Source organism: Engystomops pustulosus, chromosome 9 (assembly GCF_040894005.1).
Source record: "Engystomops pustulosus chromosome 9, aEngPut4.maternal, whole genome shotgun sequence".
In the NCBI taxonomy this organism is placed as follows: domain Eukaryota; kingdom Metazoa; phylum Chordata; class Amphibia; order Anura; family Leptodactylidae; genus Engystomops; species Engystomops pustulosus.
The window spans coordinates 38,378,408-38,403,684 of NC_092419.1; the positions used below are offsets into that span (position 1 = coordinate 38,378,408).

The window sequence follows — 25,277 nt, forward strand, 5'->3', positions numbered from 1 at the left end:
CTCCTCCGATATGCGCTGAGAAACAGACCTCAGGGTGCTTTGGCTATCAACAAGGGAATATTCTTCCCCCGTCTCTTGTGACGAGCGCAAAGCTTCCGACTTCATGCTGACCAGAGAGTTTTTCAACAGGCCAAGCAGCGGGATGGTGAGGCTGATGATGGCGGCATCGCCACTGACCATCTGTGTTGACTCCTCAAAGTTACTCAGCACCTGACAGATATCAGACATCCACGTCCACTCCTCATTGTAGACTTGAGGAAGCTGACTGACCTGACTACCAGTTCTGGTGGAAGTTGACATCTGGCAGTCTACAATCGCTCTGCGCTGCTGGTAAACTCTGGATAACATGGTCAGTGTTGAATTCCACCTCGTGGGCACGTCGCACAACAGTCGGTGAGCGGGCAGTTGGAGGCGGCGCTGCGCTGCCCTGAGAGTGGCAGCATCTGGGCTGGACTTCCTGAAATGCGCACAGATGCGGCGCACCTTCGTGAGCAAATCAGACAGATTGGGGTATGTCTTGAGGAAACGCTGCACTATCAGATTTAACACATGGGCCAGGCATGGCACATGTGTCAGTCTGCCGAGTTGCAGAGCCGCCACCAGGTTACGGCCGTTGTCACACACAACCATTCCCGGCTTGAGGTTCAGCGGTGCCAGCCACAGATCAGTCTGCGCCGTGATGCCCTGTAATAGCTCTTGGGCGGTGTGCCTTTTGTCGCCTAGGCTCAGCAGTTTGAGCACCGCCTGCTGTCGCTTAGCGACGGCACTGCTGCTGTGCCTAGAGCTACCGACTGATGGCGCCGTGCCCACGAATGGTAGTTCGGAGGAGGAGGTGGAGGAGGGGTGGGAGGAGGAGGAGGCATAGTAGGCCTGAAACACCTGGACCGAGGTAGGCCCCGCAATCCTCGGCGTCGGCAGTATATGAGCAGCCCCAGGGTCAGACTCGGTCCCAGCCTCCACCAAGTTAACCCAATGTGCCGTCAGCGATATATAGTGGCCCTGCCCGGCAGCACTCGTCCACGTGTCCGTGGTCAGGTGGACCTTGTCAGAAACGGCGTTGGTCAGGGCACGGATGATGTTGTCTGACACGTGCTGGTGCAGGGCTGGGACGGCACATCGGGAAAAGTAGTGGCGGCTGGGGACCGAATACCGAGGGGCGGCCGCCGCCATGAGGTTGCGAAAGGCCTCGGTCTCTACTAGCCTATAGGGCAGCATCTCCAGGCTAAGCAATCTGGAGATGTGCACATTAAGGGCTTGGGCGTGCGGGTGGGTTGCACTATATTTGCGTTTCCGCTCCAGCGTCTGGGGTATGGAGAGCTGAACGCTGGTGGATGCTGTGGAGGATCGTGGAGGCGACGATGGGGTTTTTGTGGCAGGGTCCTGGGCAGGGGGCTGACTAGCAGCTGACACAGGGGAAGGAGCAGTGGTGTGCACGGCCGGAGGTGAACGGGCTTGTTGCCACTGAGTGGGGTGCTTAGCATTCATATGCCTGCGCATACTGGTGGTAGTTAAGCTAGTAGTGGTGGAACCCCTGCTGAGCCTGGTTTGGCAAATGTTGCACACCACAGTCCGTCGGTCATCCGGTGTTTCCTTAAAGAACCTCCACACTTCTGAAGATCTAGCCCTCGCCGCAAGAGCCCTCACCACGGGAGCTTCACTAGTTGACAGTGGCGCTGATGCACCAGCTCTGGCCCTGCCTCTCCGTCTGGCCCCACCACTGCCTCTTCCAACCTGTTCAGGTCGAGGACTCTCCTCCGTCTCAGAAGCACTGTGTTCACCCGGCCTCTCAACCCAGCTTGGGTCTGTCACCTCATCATCCTCCGATCCCTCAGTCTGCTCCCCCCTCGGACTTCCTGCCCTGACAACAACTTCCCCACTGTCTGACAACCGTGTCTCCTCATCGTCGGACACCTCTTTACACACTTCCACTACGTCAAGAAGGTCATCATCACCCACAGACTGTGACTGGTGGAAAACCTGGGCATCGGAAAATTGCTCAGCAGCAACCGGACAAGTGGTTTGTGACTGTGGGAAGGGTCCAGAAAACAGTTCCTCAGAGTATGCCGGTTCAAATGCCAAATTTTCCTGGGAGGGGGCAGACTGGGGGGGAGGAGGCTGAGGTGCAGGAGCTGGAGGAGTGGCGATTTCGGTGACATGGGTGGACTGCGTGGAAGACTGACTGGTGGTGGACAAATTGCTCGAAGCATTGTCAGCAATCCACGACATCACCTGTTCGCACTGTTCTGGCCTCAACAGTGCTCTACCACGAGTCCCAGTAACTTCAGACATGAACCTAGGGAGTGTAGCTCTGCGGCGTTCCCCTGCTCCCTCATCAGCAGGTGGTGTCTCACCCCGCCCAGGACCACGGCCTCTGACCCCTGCAGTAGTTGGACGCCCACGTCCCCGCCCTCGTCCTCTACCCCTAGCCCTCGGGTTAAACATTTTTAAAATGAGAGTTATAACTTTATTTTTTTTTTTACTTTTTTTTGTTTTTTTTTGTGTTTTTTTTTTTTTTTTGTGTTTTTTGTTTTTTTTTGAGTTTTTAAAACCAAACAATGCTATCCTATTGCTATGGCTATTTTCTAGCCAAGTATCAAAGGAAGCACAGTACTATGCCAGATGAGATGACACTGAGTTATTGCCTAATAGAAATCCAACCCCTACTGAATTTTGCCACTTCGGCCTTTGCTATGGATATGTGCGCCACTAAGCGCAGAACACAGCGGTCGCAAGTCCCACTACAAATTGCTCAGAATTGGCAAGTACATGCACTGCAGAAACTACAGCCACCAGCAGATCAACCAGAAATCAAATATATAGAACGCTACTGTAGGCTTCAAGATCAAGAAGCTGTTTGTATTCTCCTATGGCTATTTTCTAGCCAAGTATCAAAGGAAGCACAGTACTATGCCGGATGAGATGACACTGAGTTATTGCCTAATAGAAATCCAACCCCTACTGAATTTTGCCACTTCGGCCTTTGCTATGGATATGTGCGCCACTAAGCGCAGAACACAGCGGTCGCAAGTCTCACTACAAATTGCTCAGAATTGGCAAGTACATGCACTGCAGAAACTACAGCCACCAGCAGATCAACCAGAAATCAAATATATAGAACGCTACTGTAGGCTTCAAGATCAAGAAGCTGTTTGTATTCTCCTATGGCTATTTTCTAGCCAAGTATCAAAGGAAGCACAGTACTATGCCGGATGAGATGACACTGAGTTATTGCCTAATAGAAATCCAACCCCTACTGAATTTTGCCACTTCGGCCTTTGCTATGGATATGTGCGCCACTAAGCGCAGAACACAGCGGTCGCAAGTCTCACTACAAATTGCTCAGAATTGGCAAGTACATGCACTGCAGAAACTACAGCCACCAGCAGATCAACCAGAAATCAAATATATAGAACGCTACTGTAGGCTTCAAGATCAAGAAGCTGTTTGTATTCTCCTATGGCTATTTTCTAGCCAAGTATCAAAGGAAGCACAGTACTATGCCGGATGAGATGACACTGAGTTATTGCCTAATAGAAATCCAACCCCTACTGAATTTTGCCACTTCGGCCTTTGCTATGGATATGTGCGCCACTAAGCGCAGAACACAGCGGTCGCAAGTCTCACTACAAATTGCTCAGAATTGGCAAGTACATGCACTGCAGAAACTACAGCCACCAGCAGATCAACCAGAAATCAAATATATAGAACGCTACTGTAGGCTTCAAGAAGCTGTTTGTATTCTCCTATGGCTATTTTCTAGCCAAGTATCAAAGGAAGCACAGTACTATGCCAGATGAGATGACACTGAGTTATTGCCTAATAGAAATCCAACCCCTACTGAATTTTGCCACTTCAGCCTTTGCTATGGATATGTGCGCCACTAAGCGCAGAACACAGCGGTCGCAAGTCTCACTACAAATTGCTCAGAATTGGCAAGTACATGCACTGCAGAAACTACAGCCACCAGCAGATCAACCAGAAATCAAATATATAGAACGCTACTGTAGGCTTCAAGAAGCTGTTTGTATTCTCCTATGGCTATTTTCTAGCCAAGTATCAAAGGAAGCACACTACTATGCCAGATGAGATGACACTGAGTTATTGCCTAATAGAAATCCAACCCCTACTGAATTTTCCCACTTCGGTCTTTGCTATGGATATGTGTGCCACTAAGAGCTAAACACAACGGTAGCAAGTCCCCCTGCTAATTCCTCACAAAATGGTAAAAGATGCAAATTAAAATAAAAAAAGTAGAACGTTATTGTAGCCCTAAGAAGGGCTGTTGGGTTCTTTGAGAATCACTCCTGCCTAACAGTAAGCTAATAGAACACCCTAACGCTTTCCCTGAGCAGCAGCAGCTCTCTCCCTAGCGGCATCCAGAGACAGAATGATCCGAGCAGCGCGGCCAGCGGCTAGTCTATCCCAGGGTCACCTGATCTGGCCAGCCAACCACTGCTATCGACGTGTAAGGGTACCACGTCATGCTGGGTGGAGTGCAGAGTCTCCTGGCTTGTGATTGGCTCTGTTTCTGGCCGCCAAAAAGCAAAACGGCGGGAGCTGCCATTTTCTCGAGCGGGCGAAGTATTCGTCCGAGTAACGAGCAGTTTCGAGTACCCTAATGCTCGACCGAGCATCAAGCTCGGACGAGCATGTTCGCTCATCTCTAATTATTTGTCATTTTATTTCTGTTACTTTTTTAACAATTTTTAACACCTTTTTGTTACTTGCAGTTGTCGTAATTTGGTATCAGGGGTGACACTGCTATTGGCCCTGGGCTGTATGAATGTTATAGCCCCTACGATCACCTCCTACATATGGTGCTAGAATCAATCTTCTTGGAGAATGGAGGAATGCGTCCCTTTTTTCTTCCTTCAATCTGCGGTTTCAGGACCTTTGGAGGACTTTCCTAATTCCTAAAACATACGTACATATGTATTGAGAGAAGGAATCCTCATATGTATGAGGATTTCATGGGAGAAGGTTCTTCTCAGTATAACATTTGGTGGGCGGTTCGGGTGGCCATCGGTCTACTAGAAGGCTTAGGCTAATGCACAAACAATGCACAATTGTATTGCAGTATTATATTGAAGGGAATGCCAAGTAACAGCTATGGGCGCCTCTAACTGGCTCCCAGCTGGCATTTCAACCTATTGGCACCCTCTGACAAATCCATGGGGGCGGCCTTTGTGAATAAAAAATTGAATGTGTGCAGCACAGTTAGGAGCTACAGTCAGGTTATACCATGGCACTTAACAGATTTACTGAAGTGATCAGTGCCCTGTATAATGCAGCAACTCACCGACACCCACTGCATATTTCGAGAGCTCTGTCTGTGAGCCCTCTCTATATACCACCAGGGAGGAGCAGGGGCATGCATAGATAGCAGCCTGGCACACCAGACATTTTGTCCCTGCTTATCTATTCCCCTTTCCTGTACAATGACCTCTATATAGATAACACTGACCCATCATTACATCACTACACTCATTAGATGATGTCACAGCTTATCTCCTCCCCCTCCCTGTACAATGACCTCTATATAGATAACACTGACCCATTTATTACATCACTACTGACAATAGATGATGTCACATCTTATCTCCTCCCCTCCCTGTACAATGACCTCTATATAGATAACACTGACCCATCGTTACATCACTACTGACAATAGATGATGTCATAGCTTATCTCCTCACCCTCCCAATGACCTCTATGGGTATGGTGAGGGCATATATGGGGCAAGGTGGCGTGTGGCTGCCAGTGGAGTGGATTTCTGTCCCAGGAACATTTGAACATTTGTTCACAGGTTTTTATGCAAAACTACGCCAGGTTAGGCCTGGGGTAGTGTTTCCCAGTGGTGCCGCTGCCTGATGGCTATATCATGAGGTCTAAGCCTCTTGATGTATCCGCCAGGACGAGTGCTGGTGTATGATAAATTCCCCCCATAGTTTTCCTATTTCCATCACCATCTATTTGCATATTCCTTACCCAGAATCTCCACTGAAGCATACATGGTCCAAAGGATTCCCTTCCCTGAGCACCGTTTCTTTTTATGAGAGACATGACAATTATTTTTTGTGACTTACATCTTAAATAATTCTTTTACTATTCAGTAATATTGTTCTGTAATATTTGTACTCTAGGATTTATATTTAAGATTAGCTAAATGAATCATATTTTTCCCATTTGGACCAATAAGAAAATTTTTACTGTACCCTTGGCTGTCTGCTATCATCTGCTCCACCTCAGAGTTGAATCTTATTTTCTTTCATTTTCAACGATAGTAGGGAGGGTTTCGCTTTTCCAATTGGAAGCAATGGCATTTCTTGTTAACTTGCAAATTTATGGTAATTTCTTGATTTTTTTAAAAAAAATTCCAGGTTAAATGAGAGGAGTGCAACTTCTGTACTCTATGTAACTTAAGTGTTAGTATTATTCTTGAGGAGACTAAGTATTTGGAACCAAAAAAACATTATGTGCCATGTATACTCATTTTTAATTAGTAAGAATATAAAAACAAACATCATATCATGTTTTCAATTAAGTTTACTGGGATACAATAAATGGCATAATAATTTACCTCTTCATTGAAAGTTCTTTCTACATTATAAAAGGGGCACATTTAAATACTTAAAGGGAACCTGTCATCAGAAATTGTCCTAAGTATATTGTTAAGCAGTTGAGCAACTTCTAGTTGATATTTCCTTCATGTCGTGGTGTGGTGGCATCATCCAGAAAATCAACTTTAAAGTGAGATGTACATTGGTTTTATAAAGTCAAGGAGGTAAAGACACTGAAGTCAAACTTTTCCTACCTAAGAACATCCCCTTCAGTGTAATTAACAATACTGGGGCAGATTTACTTACCCTGTTCATTCGCAATCCAGCGGCGCGTTCTCTGCGGTGGATTCTACGGCGTTTTTTTCGAATCCGTTGGGTTTTTCGTTCGGCCACGCCCCCCAATTTCCGTTGCGTGCATGCCGACGCCAATGCGCCACAATCCGATCACGTGTGCAAAATCCCAGGGCAATACAGGGAAAATCAGAGCAAATCGGAAATATTCGGGTAACACGGCGGGAAAACGCGAATCGGGCCCTTAGTAAATGACCCCCACTGTGTCTAGGGAAATCATTGATCAGATCTCCTGAAGTCCGGTGCATGAGGAAGCGTTCAGAAGCAGGGAGAGCTTGACTTCACTGTTAAACTCTCCGCCTCCCTGACTTTATGCATCAAACTTCAAAGTTGATTTTCTGGGTAATGTTATTACACTGAGGCTTGACCGAAACATGATATTGAAGCTGTTCAACTGCTTGACAAAATACTGGTAGTGGTTAGTGATTGGGTCAATTTCCTTTTAAGAAACTCAGGTATACCAATTAAAATGGAGATGGACGTGACATCCTTGTGCTGCCCTCTATATAAAGGGAAAGTAAACCTTCTCTTACTGGAAGATGTATTTTGGCCGCAGCAAAGTGGCAAAGATTTCTCAGCCAATCTTCAGCTGTAAATCATCTTTTCCAAACTTCAGTAATAATTTACTTTTAACGCTCATTTCATACGATCTCTGCAATCTTTTATTTTATTATCATTCTCGAGGCTTTAGTAGATGCATTGAGATATAAAAACGAGTCCATCTACAGTCTCTCACTCTTCCATTTCGCAGGGTGTATAAAGATCACATTTATCTCTGTCTCAGAAGTGTTTTCTATCAAGGCTGATCCAGTGTAAGTATGATTTAGTAAGCATATTTTGCTCTTTTTATGGCTATAGCGCTGTATTTAGGGAGCTTGCAGCCTTACAAAAACAAAATGAATACATATATGAAATCCATGAACGTATTTTGTGAAAAGTGACACATATTTCTGCTTAAATGTCTATTATGGGCTTGTTTTTCATTCTGCTAACAAGAAATAGCATGCTTATTATATTGAATCTGTCTTGTATTATAACACTGTGATATTGATGTAAAGTGTAGCACCTCTTGATAGATAATGACAAAAGTCTTGGCATCGCTTGCAATTGTATGCTGTTCTCTTCTTCCCTGCTCAAATCTAGGAAGCCAGAATTAGCTCCATTATACTATTTCTATAGTATATGATGCACAAAGCTTATATAATATATAACAGAATTTTAACTCTAGCATCAACCATATACTGATGAAGGGTATCTAGTTAGTTGAGTTTTTCAATGATGCCTTTATGTGAATATTCATCTATATTCCATGATTAGAGCAGGATGTTGAATTCTGGTCCCTGTGTCCTTAAACTGCTATTCTGCCAAATCTGCGAACAAATTCATAGGTCTCCCTTCTACTCTAATGAAAAAGCAGCAGTCATTAAGAGGAGAGCGACTGTGGAACAGCTTAAAGGAAACCTATTATGAGGTATCTACTATCAAAAGTAGATCTGATGGTACATTCCTTTTGCCTGATTCTGCCCTAATCTGTAATTTTATAAGCCTGGAACCTAGACCTTGTTAAAAACTTTATTTTAGTAATATGTAAATTAACTCCAGAGACTGCTAGGGCGTGGAGTAGCCTTAGCTCCCAGTGCCTGTCCAGGCTAGTACACTAGTAGTTCGGTTCCAGGATTATTAAATTTCAGATTAGGGCAGAGGCAGGCAGGAGGAATCTACCATCACATCTACTTCTGATAGTAGATTCCTCATGGTAGGTTTTCTTTAATGAAGAGATTCCAGAACATTGATCCAAAGGAAACTCCCCCACTGCTCTATGTCCAGTTACAACACTGTAATATAAATTCATTTTCACAGTCCTGCAGCTACTCACTGTCCATGTCTGTGTTCTGACATTACAGGTGGATTTTCTGCAGTAACATAAGTCAACCACTGCACAGAGAACTGAACTCCTAGACATGTCTAGCCAGGAGGAAAAGTGAGAAAGGACACACCTGTATAATTTAATTTTAATGAAGGGGTTATGAAGGGATATCAGTTCTAAGACCTTGAATATAGATAAGCGGATCCTAAATTCCCACTCGGTTTCAGGTGCGCCCCACACGATCCAGACACATTGGGGTAGATTTACTTACCAGGTCTTGTCGCGATCCCCGAGGTGCGTTCTCTGACTAGGATGAAGTCCGGCGTGATTCTTCAAGATTGTGCGTCCATTTTCCTGCATGTGTCGCTTCCCCGCTGAGGTCTGCTGGAGTTCACCTTGAGTGCATTGTGCGCTAAGTCTGAATCCTTCTGGTTGTCTGTCGGCCACGCCCCCTGATTTGTGTCGCATGCAAGTCGGTGCGATTGCACCAAAATCCGATCGGGTGCGCCAAAAACCCCCTTTAAATGCGGCGCAAATTGGAAATAGTCGGGATACACAACGAAAATGTGCCGTGAGGACCTTTCGTAATTGTGCCCCATTGAGCAGTTGGCTGCAAACAGCCAATCTAGAAAATTTACCTAGCCATGTGATTGGCTAAGGGGACACACCTGGCCAATCATAGTCATGGCTAGTTGCTAGGGGGCAATAAATTCCCAGATTGGCTGTTTAGCAACATGACACACTCAAATGGAAAGTTCAGATACACTCATCTCCAACCTTGACCATTAGAAATTTGTGATCAATATTCAAGAATATGTTGTTTAAATAGTCCTTAAAGCAACTTCTAGCTGCATAAATACATAATTTATAAAACATATTTTCAGACAGCGAATAACTTTAGCGCTCAACATTTCCTTTATGTTCAGTTAATTTATTAGGCAGTTAAACAGAACAAATAAATGTAAAATATAATGTGCCTATTTGTTCTCGATACATTCAAGGTAAATTGCTCACTGCACCTTATGCTGCAAAAGAGGCACCGGTATTATTCATTCAATAAGTTTAATGCAGAAAAGACATTAAATACATTGTTGAGAATAATAGAAATTTCTTAGCAGATGTCTAATCTGCAGTAACCTTCTAAAGAAAGAATTACACTGATTTCTAAAAAAGTATTTTCCTTATGATAATGAATGTGGAATATGATGATTGTCAAGCAGATGTTTCACATGCGATATCATACAAAAGAAGAGCTGTTTTTTTCCCCAAAGAGAATGAATATGTTATGGTATTCAGGAAAACATGTAAGTAATCGTATATTTCGCTTGCAACTCAGTCGGTTATTGAAATGTAAAATTTGTAGATAAGGCTAGCTACATCTTCTGCATAATAGTAATTGATTTAACAATGCATGTTAAAAATAGTTTTCTTTTAAATTATAGTTAAAAACAAGTCATAAAAAACAAGTTCAGTCTCCTCCATAAAACTCAGGTGGGCATTAAAAAAATCACGTCGGACTAAACGGTGGTTTGTCTGCTGCATCCAGTGCTTGGTTTAATAGTATCATAGTAAATAAGGTTACAAAAAGACATCAGTCCATAAAGTCCAACTATTAATTCTGAATTATGCAGTGTTCATCCAGACAGTAGTGGATAATAATATAGGCAGTTTTGGCTGTAGCCAGAGCCCAAGCCTTCTAGGGAGCCCATGGGCAACCAATCCACATATTGGACCTGCATCCATGAAATTCTACTACATTTGTTCCTGCTCTCAATAAACACTACACAAGAGCCATTTCAGGACCTTTGTAAGTCCTCTAAAGGTCCTGAAACCATAGAAAGCAGGAAAAAGGGACACATCCTCCATTTCCCAAAAAGTTTGATTCTAGTACCATATGTAGGAAGTGATTTTCATACTTTTTTGGGCTATAATATTCCCAGAGCCCATCACCCTTGGATTCAGAGAAAGGAAAAAACCATGTAAGGTTCATGCTAATTGGTCTAAAGTAGGGAATATATCCTTCTGACCCACAATATAATGGGCAGAATAACTCCCTAGTGCTGAGTGTTTGGGGCCCAGGTTCAGGTGTGTCCCGCACAACCCGGATATATCGCCGGAATGGCGGTCATGCAGCAATCTGGCAAATTCATGTCGCTAAATGACCAGGGGTTCAAAATTTCAGCTGCTGAGGAAGGAGCGAGACTTCTGATTATCTGGCAGAGCTCAGTCTGCAGCAGAGCTCACTATCTGGCAGCAACTCTTTGCTCAGCATCCCACACAGTGTAGCACACTATATAGTGGCAAATCTCCACAAGGAGTCTACACAGTATAGCTTACTATTTGGCAGAAAACTTGCTGATTGGTGTTGGTCTATGTGTTGAGACCCTCGCAGATCATAAAAATGGGGGTCCGATTTACCTCTCTTCACTCCGTGAGATGAGCGGAGCAGCCACTCTATGGATCTGATGGAGATTGCAGAGCCCTGTACATAGCAATCTACGTTAGCTCCATAGAGATGACAGGCAGCCCAGACATGTGTGTCCTGCTGCTCCACTTATCTTAGGGAGCAATGAGAGGTCTGACTGGGGTACATCCTGTGGGTAGCGCCAGGGCCGGTTCTAGACAAAGTGGGGCCCTGGGCAAAACTAAAAGTGGGGCCCCAAAATAAAACTATTTTATGACCAGTCACAGTCAGCAAGAGGCTCCCTTTAGTATGGTAAAACAAACTGTAATTTTGGAGAATTTTATAGGAGATTGATAGGCAGCATGGTGGCTCAGTGGTTAGCACTACAGCCTTGCAGCGCTGGTCAACATCTGCAAAGATTTTGTATGTTCTCTCTGTGTCTGCGTGGGTTTCCTCCAGGTCCTCCGGTTTCCTCCCACACTCAAAAAAATGACTGGTAGGTTGATTAGACTATGAGGCCCATTGGGGAGAGGGACCGATATTTTCTGAAAGCAGACACTTGCCCGATTTTCAAAATTGCATCAAAGAGTTTATAGACATAGGCGCAATTTTGATTTAAACTGAAACATTTTATAAAAAAATATTTAAAATTTGACTTTGGCAAAAAATTTGATCCAAACATAAAATATTTACCTTCACATCTCCTAAATGTAATAGATGGACATGTGTAGAGTTCACAAATGTCCCATATTGATATGTTAACATAAATGAATCCACATAATATCACTAAAACTGTAATAACTAGATATCTGCTTTTCAGCTACAAATTTTAAGACAGTCTCAACCTGCAAAATATAATAATAAAACAGAATAAAAAGTAAAGGCGCCATAAAACCTATAGAATTTTGAAAGCAGACAACCAGGCGATGCATTTGGCAATTAACATTCAAAATTTCCTCTAAAATATGTGCAAATCCAGATACTTATATAAAGAAAATCTACTTTCCTAAAACAGTAAGATGTGAGGAGATCATACACACATGTCTATATTCACCAAAATATGCAGAAAAGGGAACTGCAGAAAATTCACACAGATGTATCATTGTCTGTTCCTTACACAATGGTGACCCAAATAAATAACTATATATCCATAAACCTCTCTAATGAGATAATAAAAGTCACATTTAGATGTCGCCATTGTAGTAGCCGCACAATAATAGAACCCTCCGCGCTTCATAGGAATGAGAGTGAGAACGTCATAACATAGGTGTAAGTAATGGAGGATGGTGGGAAATAAAAACTTTATTCCAGAACATGTGAGTGTTACAGTGTTACATATAACTTTATGGACATGTTCTGGTCGCGGTGTAGTCACATTAGGTGAAGAGGATCGAATGTTCATTGTATCAGTCAATTTTCCCAACAAAAATAACGATCACAAAATAGAAGGGAATAAGAGAGAAAGTGTGTTCTTAGATAGTTCTGCATAGAGAAGGGTTAAAAACATGAATATTAGTTGATATTATTCCTTCTCAAAATGTAGTAACATATAAAATGAATATTTCCATTATCTGTGAGGTGCAGCAGCTCCTGTGTCCAGCAAATGCTCCCTGCAGCCTGATGGCTAAGAATCTGGAGGGGCTACACTTCAGGGGGCTGTATCTCTGGGTCTGTGACACATAGAACATCACTTCTTTTTTCCTATGAAAGAAGAGAGTCTCCTCTTTTATATGAATCTAAATTTGTGTTTCTAAGTTTTAGGAAAATGGAGATAATAACTGTTGAACTGCCGTTGGGAGTGATTTTTATATATAAAAATGGCTCCTGATATTCTCACTTTAAACCTGAATATCTCTGGATCCAGAGCACCTAGAAACAAAATTCAAGATTCATTTGAAACAAGAGATTCTCCCCTTTCAGGGGGCCCTGGGCAATTGCCACCTTTGCCTACCCATAGCGCCGGCCCTGGGTAGCGCCTAACTTGTTTTGTAGGAAACCCCCTTAAATTGTTGCAGCTACTGCTGATAATGTACTGCTGGAGACATCAACCAATTAAAATCACAATATACACAAAATACCTACATTCTCAAAATAATAATATAAGGAACATTTACTAGCACTGAAAAAGAGGGAAAGTGATAAACTAATCCATCAATTCACCAGACCACAATACACAACAGTGCTGCTTTAGGGCCTTATTCATCACCATTTGATTTTAAGTACCCGGACCTGTGTACATGTATATGTCATTTTGATTTTTATGAGGTATATGACTATTTATGCATGCAATTTTAATTTCAATTCATTTTAAATCAGTACGCACAGCATATTCAACACTATAAATTTATGGACAAAATTTGAGTATACAAATATAATTTTAGAAGGATGTTGTAAAAATAAATACTCCACCCAGTAATTTTTTAAATTGTACATGATCAAATATTTTTTGTATCCGATATTGTGAAGTTATCTTTTATAATCCTTTATTATCCTTTTGGAACCGGGACTATTCTTGAACTGGGCCTCCACAATAAAATTATTAAATATTAAATATACACATTTATATCCCTCTCAAATTACCCGTTACTTCAATGTTTTCAGGTCTACAATATGCTATAATGGGCATTATACCCATTATTCTTGATTTACCTTTTAACTGATGTTCAAAGAAGGACTTGTTAGTCCTTTGTTTCATTATGGTATTTCATGAAACTAAGGCCCATTGCACACTTGCGAGTGTGATGCGATGAACTCGCATCACACTCGCAACGCAAGCTGCCGGGAACGCACGGCCGGAACGCTGCACACCGGGAGTGAACTGACATGCTGAGTTCACTCCCGCGGTGCAACGTTCGGGCCGTGCGTTCCCGGCAGCTTGCGTTGCGAGTGTGATGCGAGTTCATCGCATCCTACTCGCAAGTGTGGAACGGGCCTTAGGTTAAAGTTCTTATTCTTAACCCCCACCCAAAATTTTTTAATGGATTCTGGATCCATGACTTGAGAGGGTTAGATGATAGACTTTTAGTAAGGTTTGAGTTCTGAAAAAGAAAAAAGAAAGTTCAGGGCATGAGGCCACCCCAAAGTTCATTGCCAGGATTTATTTGGTTAATTCCAAGTCATCAAAAACATAGTACATGAAACTATGTAGGGTAGAATGCAAATTATGTTACTTACGGAAACTGATCATATAGACAAATGTCCATTGTTATATGCTATGTTAGGTTATTAGTGCTAGTAGTTTCAAAGGCTAACACATGTTCCCACAAGGCCGGTGCACACAAGCCAACTGTCCATGCCAAAAATCATAAAGCAGGTCCCACTCCTACTCGTCTTTGCACACACCAATGACAGACAGACCACAAACAAGGGATCCCGCAGCCCACTAAATGCACACGATCATGTGTAAGAGTCCTCAAAATTAGAGCTATATGAAAAAAAATATGATTACAAAGTACTTGTTCTTAAGTCACCTTTACAAAACCTTATAAAATCTTATAAAAAGGCTTATATTGCAGCAGAGCACTGCCATCAGGTGTCCTGTATGCTACGATATGCTTATTAAGTCAGAACAAAAGAATTAAATTAATTTTCAAAGATGTTAAAACAACAGTAGAGCGCTGCTAGTGGCAAAATCCAACAGTAGCCATAAACGCAACGCAAGAATGTAATTAAAGTTCAGTATTTCCTGCTGAGAGTGGATGATTTGCTAATGAAAGATTTTCCAAATCCCTAGTCCTTTAGTTCCAACCTAAGGTGAAGATTAGTCAATACATGGCAACCAGCTGAAATGCAAGAAGGCTAACAAGTACAAAATAACAGAATATTATGTTCCTGTTGTCGTTATTATTATTACTACATAAAGATCAGTCTCAAAGAAGAAATTAATTTCTATGGAACCCAAACTGTAGGAAAAATATTCCGAAATCTGGAAAAAAAACAAAAAGTTAAGAAAAACTTATGTGAACTTTGCTGTCACTCAAAGTGATTCAGCCACTAGATTTTACACAACTCATCTACCACGGCCTCAGGTACTGTAAGAAATATAATTTCTAGCATCCCTTCTTTTATGTAAAATTTTGTAAGCCTAGCCTAAAAGAATCACTTTGAAAGCCATTATCAAATGAGCATAGAGTTTGAAGGAGGAATTTAAAATCAGATGCCCATATATTGGACTCTATAGTACCTAATACTAATAGCCAGTCCAAGTGGCACCCGGTTTTCACCAGAGCAGGCAGCCAAGTGGGTTGGACTTGCTGCGGCATAGTACCACCAGGTCACTCCACAGGTGCAACTTGTTAAGATTGGTACACAAAAGACAGGGGATAGTGTGCCCTGAGCTTGCCCCAACCTCTGTCCCTTCCTATAGCCCCCCCACGCTAAACCGTAGGGCGATTACTTGAAGACTCGAGATACGCTGGATAAGTGAGGGAAGGGAAACACAAACAGACTGACAAACATAAAACACAAAAGAATCGTAAACAAGCCGGAGTCACAACGAGAGGGTACGTCAATAGCAAAATCAGTAGGCAAAGAGTCAAAGTCAAAAACTAGCCGAGGTAACAACAATACAGATACAGATACTGAGAAATACAACCTAGTAGCAGCGAGTGGAGAAAGGGATTTTCAAACACTGGCACAGGTGACTAGTGAAGCTGCAATTTATGCAGCCAGAACTCCACCTCCAGAACCTGATAGGAGCTGGACAGCATCTGGGAATTAACCCCTCATGGTGCAGAACAACCAGGCACCAAGCAGAGGTTCAAAGTCCCAGCCACTCCTAGACAGCGCGAGATCTTAGCAGCCGCTGCCCAGGACGAGAGGTGGAGTTTGCGCGGATACGCGCCGGGGTTCGGAGAACGCTGCTGGTACCACCAGAAGAACCAGAAGTCCCAGCAATCTCCCTAGCGAACCTGACACAACTTTTCCACAGCGATGGCCAAGGCAAGGTACAGAAACATAAGGCAGGCACAGAGTCGGGGTCAGGCAGGAGGTCAGGACAGATGGCACAGGCACATAACATAAGATCAGGGCTCACAGCAAAAGAGCAAAGTCAAGAACGCAACCAAGGTCAGGAGGTCAGGAACAAGCTTTCTCTAAGGCACAAGGTAGAAAGATCTGGCAGGGGACACAGGAAGGGGTCAGGAATTTTACAGGAAGGACGAGCCGCCAGCACCAATTATCATTGCGCTGGCCCTTTAAATCTCAGAACGCCGGCACACGTGTCCCAGGAGGGGAAGTGCGCTCCAGAGCGGGGAGACTGCCAGTGGAATGTGGACAGATGAATGAGTCTCCTGCATGGGAAAAGGGGGCATAGGGAGGCACACAGTTGCGCCTGTGAGCGCAGGAGCACCTTTGAAAGTAACATAGACATTATCTGCATTCTGAATAATTTTAGTACTTTATAAAAGCAGGGGAAAGACAGAGGGGTAAACTTGGGCCATTGGAGCTGACCAACCCAACCCCCTTTCTTCCATGACTCATTTTCGATGTCTTATATACTTTTTAAAATTATTTAAAGGGCATCTACCACCGGGATGAAAGATTGTAAACCAAGTACACATTACTGGTGTGTACCCCCTCTGTTAGGATCTGCTCTTCTTTAAGCTTATGTGCTACTTTTTCCCAAAACAACTTTTACAATTATGCAAATGAGCCAGAGAGAGTCAGGGCTACATAGGTGTTAATGGAGCTTGAAGCCCCTCTGGCTCATTTGCATACATTCTTAAAAACAAGGGTATATGAAGCTTAAAGAAGAGCGGATTCTCCCAGAGGGGGCACACACCAGCATGTAAGTGTGCTTGGTTTACAATCTTTGATCCTGGTGGTAGATTTAGTTTAAACATTTCAGGTTGCTGACAAAGGCATTGTTAAACTCATCATTGCAGCTAAAAATGGCATTACTGGTGACAGGTTTCCTTTTAATCATCAATGTTGAACCAAGGCATTCTAGGCCAACCAGAAAGGAAGATGCAAAACACCTTTGCTCCATCTTTGTTGGATGTTTGAATTTATATTTGCCATTGATTATTGTTTTTTTATATTTATTTTTTAATAAAATTTTATTTTACAGTTTTTTTTAATGTGCCACTAGATTATTTACATATGTGATACCTTGATTAGTCATACTACACACTGCAGTACTTTTTTAGTGTATAATAACTTTCAGGTTTTTTGCTGACAGTCAGTCTACTAGAACCAACAGCCACAAGGCACTGAACAGGCTTCCTGCTGCCATGGCAGGCACGTGATCATGATGTGAGAGAAAGCCTGCCATTTGCCTGCGTCCTGAGCTGCTTGCTTCAGGGCAGATGTGGCAGGTTAGAAACTAGGAGTTACAATCAGGAAAAGTATGTATATCATGATATGGAAAGGCCAGACTTACCAGTTCTGTCATATTAACTAGTTAAACAATAATAGATATGTTGGATTTTGACAAAGAAAGCAGATAATAGGGCACACATTTACTTACCCGGTCCTTGTGCGATCTCCGAGGTGCGTTGTCCGACGAGGATGAAGTCTGCTGCGATTTAACAAGAACGTGCGTCTGAGATCCTGCATGTGTCGCTTCCCCTCTCAGATCCACCGGAGTTCACCTTCTTCCCGCTCTATGTGAGTGCATGTCTTGCAACACAATTTCAATTGTTAAATCCCGCGCATAGTCCAAATCTGTCCGCCGCCCCCCGATTTGTGTCACGTGAAAGGCAGCGCAATTGCGACACAAAACTATTGCCTGCGACACAATACCCGGCGCAATCCCCGAAAAGTCGGGTAACCCAACGAAAATGCTGCCGCGGCGCCCCTAGTAAAAAAGCCCCAATGGGTGCACCAACAGACACAGACCCACACCACGTGTAAACATAAGTATGTTCGTTTTATATCTATGGAAAAAAGGAAACGAGTGCACAAAAAAGGAACGGACAAATTGCTCATAAAGGACCTATGAAATCATAATTTTCCTTGTGGGGTGATTTGGGAGTAGGTAGACCCCCGTTTACCAAATTGAATAGCAAAGTACATCAGTACATTTCTCTAAATGTGCCTTTCTGATATTCTGACATTTTTTCTCTGCCCCATTTTAATCTCTTAGCAAAACGCTAAAAAAAACAAGCATAAAGCAGGAAGCCATCCATGGCCACAAAGGTATTATAACACTACTGTATTTGCCGTTTGAAGGTGAAGTTACACATGCACAGCACACAGATATCATTGAAACATACATTAATCCCCAGTATCCTCAGTACATAGCTACAGAATGAAGCAAAGTCAAGTGAAGTATATCTAACAACCTTTATACTTGAATGAGCATCTTCTAGTGTATTCCTTGTAGTAAAAGTAAAAAGTAAAAAAAAAGTAAAAGCAGATTTGCAAATAGACACTTTCTGCAGTGGTTTCATCATTTAAGCTGAACTGATGGAGGTTATATCACAGAAAGCACACTGGGATTTTTTCGACTGCAGACCAAAAAAATCATGTTTTCCAATATTTTGTAGAAAAGAAATGAAAGAACAAATACTATTTCACCAATATATATTCCCCAGCCAATTCTCCGAATGTAATGGACATAAATTAGTGTTTCAAAAATTACTATATCAATGGCAAATAGATTCTTGCAATTATGCCAAAAACTCAAGATCAGAAGAATTTGTTCTATAATAAATTAATGAATATATTATCTCTGCCAAAACTCCAGAATATATATGAACATTTTCAAATAATAAAGTTGTTAAACTAATTCAACAGCCCTTAGATACATATATAAGTAATAATTTTTATTAAAATTATAAGCCAATAAAGTTGTACAGGCAGTCCCCTGGGTTACGTACAAGATAGGTTCCATAGGTTTGTTCTTAAGTTGAATTTGTATGTAAGTTGAAACTGTATATTTTATAATTGCAGCTGCATTCAAAGAAATTTTTTTGCCCCAGTGACAATTGTAGTTTCAAATTTTTTTTCTGTGATTGGGCCAAGGATGATCAATAAAACTTCATTACAGACACCTTACAGCTGATCATTGCAGTCTGGGACTATAGTAAAGCAACCAGAGAGCTTCACCAGAGGTCACAGTGGGCAGAGGGGTCAGTCTTTAAGTCGGGTGTCCTTAAGTAGGGGAACGCCTGTACTATTATTTTCAACACAAAAATGTAGATTTCAGGTGCAGTCTTTTGTGTAACTTTGTTGGAAGTTTTTCATTTTCAAGAATCTAGGTCTTTTGTTTTGGGGGATTTTAGCGAAAATGAAAAAATGGGTGAAAGATATTTACCTCTTTTATGCTCAGTTGCTTGTGCCCCCTACTGGTCCTGTTTGACTACGTAATCACTGGCCATAATCAGTGACCCATCCACTTATGTGCTGCCCAGAAGTATTACTGGCAAGACTTTAAAAAAAAAACAAAAAACTAAAATAGTATTTTTCAATGCGTTGCAGGTTTTCAATATTCATATGAGTACATTCTAGAAACATTCTAGAAATATTGATAGATAATCTTAATTGGGTCTGTACTGCAGGGACTATGTTATAGAGCACGAGTAGCCGAGCAGTTTGTACATAGTGTTTAATGGGTCAGAAGCATGTTATAGAATAGGAGGCTCTGAGTAGATTGGACATGGTTTCCTGTCTCAGACAGCATACTATAGATGAGCAGGTGTTGGGAAGATTGTACATAGTGTCCCATCTGCAGCCATCATGTAAGAGAGCAGGGGGAGTGAGCAAATTTTACACAGTGTCCGATCTGCAGGCAGCATGTTATAGAGCAGGAGGAACTGAGCAGATTGTACATAGTGTCCTCCCTGCATTCAACATGTTATAGAAAAGCTGGAGCTGAACAGATTGTACATAGTGTCCTATCTGCAGGCAGCTTTATATAGAGCTGGAGGAGCTAAGCAGGTTTTATATAGTGTCATATCTGCAGGCAGCATGTTATAGAACAGGTAAAGATACGTAGATATTACATAGAGTAGTATGCAGCATCTTATAAAGCAGGTAGAGATAAGTAGATTGTACATAGTGTCCTATCTGCAGGCAGCATCTTATAGAGTAGGTATCTGCAAACAGCATGTTAAAAAGCAGCAGGACTTGAGCAGATTTTGAGGAGTCAAGCACAGTAGTCAGATCAATCTGTGATTGACATCTATCTCTGTAGGTAGCGTCATTGAGATTTAGCTGTCAAAATAACAAGTTACAATGAAAATAAATAAAAATCTGCACAAGAAAATTATTTCTTTTTTGGTTACATAAATTAATCCTTTTTTTTCACATGAAGACATACATTGGCATAAATCCATAGACATGTAATTTGATGACTTACTGGGGCACTTGTATCAAACTTTTGGCTTGACTATTTCTTTAATTTTTGGGACTTTTCGTGATGCTTGTGCTCAATTGAGACTTTTTTGCTCCTAAAACTGACTCCTTTCAAAGTTTGCCAATGTCTAGTTTTCTGCAATGTTTTCCGAGTCTTGACTCCAGATGTGAAAATTGCGAAATTTTTAAAAAGTTGCAAAATTTGGAGCACATATACGGATGCTCCTGATCAGGCTTAGATATCAGCTTGGAAATTATTGTGACTTTTGTTTTTAATAGTCACAAATTCACTAAAGACCAAACACCACATGTATCAATAAGGAAAAAACAGTAAGATACATCTGACCAATAGAAAAGCCAAGAAAAGTCCCAAAAAAACAGCGAGACAAAGTTGTACTTATGATACATGTGCGCCATTGTGTTTTTTCATTGATTTTGCTTCTACATGATCAGTGAATTGTAAATGAGCATTTACGATGTACTATAACTGCGTCTATGGAACGTCAACTTGACATGTAACCCTGTGTCTTTGGTATATTCCTTTCCCAGGTACTACAACACAATGTCATTGTAGGTTTACACCAAGTCTAATATTGATACTCAGATATTAAACATAGGAATTTCTCATCTCAGAAGATTTAGTTTATGAGAACACTTATAAAGTCACAACTTGAACTAAATTCTGAGCTTTTTCGAAAAGTATTTTATAAAAGAGAACATGCCCTTGAATAAAAGCATTATTGAGACACTGTCAGAAACTGAATACAAACCGTCAAAGTGTTTACAGCAATTGGAAGGCACTCACATGCTGGGAGAAAAAGTGTCCTTGAGTCTCAAGGTATGCCAAGCATGTCAATAGATACACAGATAACAGGACACACGGTACTAAGGTTAGCTAGTACTTTTTTTGCTCTAACATTAAGCCAACCCTAGAGACACCTGAACATGTACTATCATTCAGTTTTAGAAAGAAAATGAGAAAATTCTGACCTTTGCAGAAAGCTGGCAAAGGAATCATTCTGCTATGGAATATAATGAAAGTACTCAAGATGAGGTCTCGGAGAACAGTAAGGTAAATGTAAGTATTTCATTCTTCTTTTGTTAGAAGCTGAAATAATAGAAAAAGTAGAGGACACAATGTTCATACTGAAATGCAGGTGTATTATTATATATTTGTCTCCTATACAAGTGTTGCCCATGCCATAACTTCAGATGTGGACACATAATTAACTTACATTTCATAACAGTAAACGGATGCTTTACCCTAATACCTTCTAAAGAGGATCTGACAGCTCCCCCTGACGTGATAATTTCAGTAAATATTTATTTTTCCATTTAAATAATGATTCTGTAAAGTTGCATAGTACTGTTACTCCTTAAAATCTTTTATAAATTAACAGATAGGAACTATCATTTACCTTGTGGAAGGGGTGTGGTTACAGAAGCACTTAGACTCCCATAATTTGTGAAATCCAGTTGTTACTTAAAGGAAATCTACCATTTGTTTTTACACATTGTGAACCAAACATACCTTAAGAATGCTATAGCTGCACTGATGCAGAAACATATCTTGTTTAATCCCTGAACAGAGTGAGTTTGCTCAAAAAACTTTTATTAAATTCAGGAGCTCAGGAAAGCTGGCTGCAGCCTGCCTGCCATACATAAACACTTTACCCGGAGTTTCCTAAACTGTCCAGACAGGACTTATCAGCCTGAGCTGGATGACTCATGCACAGGAGCTGGGGGATGATGCAGCGATTGATAACTTCTGCCTATCAGGAGCAACACAGTGATGACATATTCTCGGCTTATGCTCTGCAGGACAAGGCTGGAGCAGTGCATAATTTGGGTGAGGAGCCACAGGAGTAGCAGAGCCTCAATATTTTATTATAGTTTTATTATATATTTTTATATTTTTATATTATTATATTTTATTTTATATTATATTATAATATTATTATATTTTTTTATATTTTATTATATTATTATATTTTATTATAGTTTTTTTTTTAGAAAAAACACTCAGCTCAGGGATTAAACAAGATATGTTTCTGCATCAGTGTCACTACAGCATTCTCAAGGTATGTTTAGTTCATAATCAATAAAAACAAATGGTATATTTCCTTTAAAGGCTAATTTGAGGCAAGGAAGATCAATAAGCACGTCTGGCCCCAGGTTCCCTTTTTTCCTGTTTTTATTGCATTAATTTTAAACTATTATATCCTAATAGCAACTTCTTCAACATTCAGAGTTTGGCTCCGTGGGTACACTGGAGAGAGAGATTTCACAAGATCTTGTCTTTTATCTACTGATACTACTAGATGTGTGAGAGAAGAATGAACAGGGAGTGCTACACATAAGGGGTGGAGCAAGGCTGATTTAGGGAGATTATACAAATGAACTATTTCAGACTGAGCTGTCTGCTGTGAGATGGAAGAGGGCACAGCTATTGAAGTGAGGTAGCAGGACTGTTCTGTATCAGAGCAGTCTACTGTAAGATAAGAGATGTCTGAAAGCCTTGACCTGTTAGAATTTGTAGTTGAGGTTCACACATGAGCATAGAGAGGGAGTTTCCTTCTCATCTTAGACCCCCTGCGCATGGACATGCTCCTCCCTTGAAATTTGTAAAGTGTGGGCCGGAAGTGCAGTCACCAGACAGGGACTCCAGACAGGGACTTTCATCATAATTCACTATGATGCAAGGTCTCCCATTCACTGCCCTATTCACAGCCTATGGGGTCCTACTAAAGCACCAGTCCATTTCCACATACTGAGCACTTTTTATGGGCAGCTAGACCCTCCTACCTGGCATAAAGGAAATACATTTATAATACATCCCTGTTTTAAAATTCACTTTAAATATACAATTGGGAGTAAAGACAAGACTATGAGTGGCACTACTCAATGAGGCTCACTACCCACCCTGACCAAATCACTGGGAGGGACATACACAATGCACAATGATTGTGCTCTGCCATTTGAAAACAAAGGGGATATTTATCATACGCTTTATTTATCATGCGTGATAGCCCCACCGCTGCAAATTCGCAGCCCGATACATGAAGAGGCTTCCGCCTCCGGCGGGAGGCTGCAAAGTGTTTATCCTATGCCAGGCAGGGCCTGGTGTAGAAAAAAAACCCAGCCGGCGACTTTTTACGTATGAAAAGTCACCGGCAGCAGAAAGTGCGCAGGCGCGGGGACAGTAACTCCCCGCACCGGCCCACTCCCGTCCGGCCACGCCACCCCCTTCACGCCCCACTGGCGTGAAGGTGGCGGATCGGGGAAAATAATCACAAAAGCTAGCAATAAGTTAGCATTTGCGATTATTTCAGGGCCTCTGCACCACTGGCGGTTGTTTTTGAAGATTAGTTTTTTTTAAGAGAAATGTTTTGAAGCTTTTACTTCACTAGATTCTGCTAGCTAATAAAGGAAAAGCAACTCTGTCTTTGTGTGGTATTTTTTATTTTTTTTGTTTTTGTGCTATTTTTTTTATTTAATGTATAACCTATGTGTGTAAATACCATATTTTTCAAACTATAAGACACTTTTTTAGAATGAAAAAAATGCCTTTGTCTTATAGTGCAAAGACCAGAAGCATCCAGCATTACCAGACCTCTCTGACCGCTGCCCTGAAGTTACCTATATACCCTGAAGTGATGTCAGAAGCATGTGACTGATCATACACTTCCTGAATCACTGCAAAGTTCTGTAACCCTTTCATTGCTGCCAGCTGTAATTAAGGATGGATCCAGGGGATGGGGCCAGAGAACAAATTGCAGATGGAACTGGGTGGCTGTTTTTGTGGCAGAGCGGAGAGTGATGATGTGAATAGCAGAGATGAGTGTGATGATGTGAATGTGTGTAACACAGATGGATGTGATCATGTGAATGTGTGTAACAGAAATGAGTGTGGTCATGTGAATGTGTGTAACAGATATGAGTGTGATCATGTGAATGTGTGTAGTAGAGATGAGTGTGATCATGTGAATGTGTGTAGTAGAGATGAGTGTGATCATGTGAATGTGTGTAACAGAGAAGATTATGGAGTGCTTGTGTAGGATCAACACAAAATTTTATTGCTTGGATGTCTGCTTATTGAGTTAGGTAGTCAACAATGCTACCTTATCCAGCAAACCCATATCTTGAAGCTTAAAAAAATTGTCATGATCATGTTATAGTTTGTGTCAATAAAAGTAATATTAACTTAAACCTAAAAAGCATTGGGACCTGGTTTTGCCAGTTGGGAAGGGAATCTTTTTCTTTCTGGAGGTTCCCCTAAAACATTTGCATACTTGTTCATCTCGCTTAGGCAAGGTGAAAGAGTTGTCTTTGAGCTGCCCGTCTGTCTGCACAGTACAGTATTTTGGTCCACACTTACCCATTTTGAAGAATGGGTCAGTTTTACTTTTTGCCTCAGGCAGAAAAATGGTCCTGGAATCAATACACATTGAAATACATTGTTTTAATAGAAAAACTATGTGCTCCTTTCTTAATGTATGCCCAGTATAATAACCAATAATCATTTCAGATAAATAATTCAATGATGGATGCACTGAATGATGCCCTTGGATAATTGCTGGCCATCTGGGGGTTACAGAACCTTATATCAAAAGATTCCCTTTACAAAAACAATCAATTTGTTCGTGGAAGTGGAACGGAAGAAGAACTTACAGTGCAAGAAGAACCATCTTTCACAGCAGTAAAGAAGTTCACATTGATTTCTCCGTAGTAAAAGGGATTTGCAAAACTATTTATACAACACTAGTAAGAATGTTAAATATTCATAGAGTGCTAC

General features: G+C 41.6%; 1 long non-coding RNA gene across 3 annotated transcripts in view; it reads left to right on the top strand.

Moving 5' to 3' along the window:
* Positions 1-24,274, top strand: part of LOC140076500 (uncharacterized) — an 81,461-nt gene extending 57,187 nt beyond the window's left edge. For 2 of the 3 annotated variants that reach the window (XR_011849600.1, XR_011849598.1), the window contains exons 2-3: positions 21,444-21,560; positions 24,063-24,274. This is a non-coding gene — a long non-coding RNA (uncharacterized lncRNA). Of the gene's footprint in view, positions 1-7,662; positions 7,724-21,443; positions 21,561-24,062 lie in introns of all 3 variants that reach the window. The other variant, XR_011849599.1, reaches the window with a different exon arrangement.
* Positions 24,275-25,277: the final 1,003 nt, after the last annotated feature.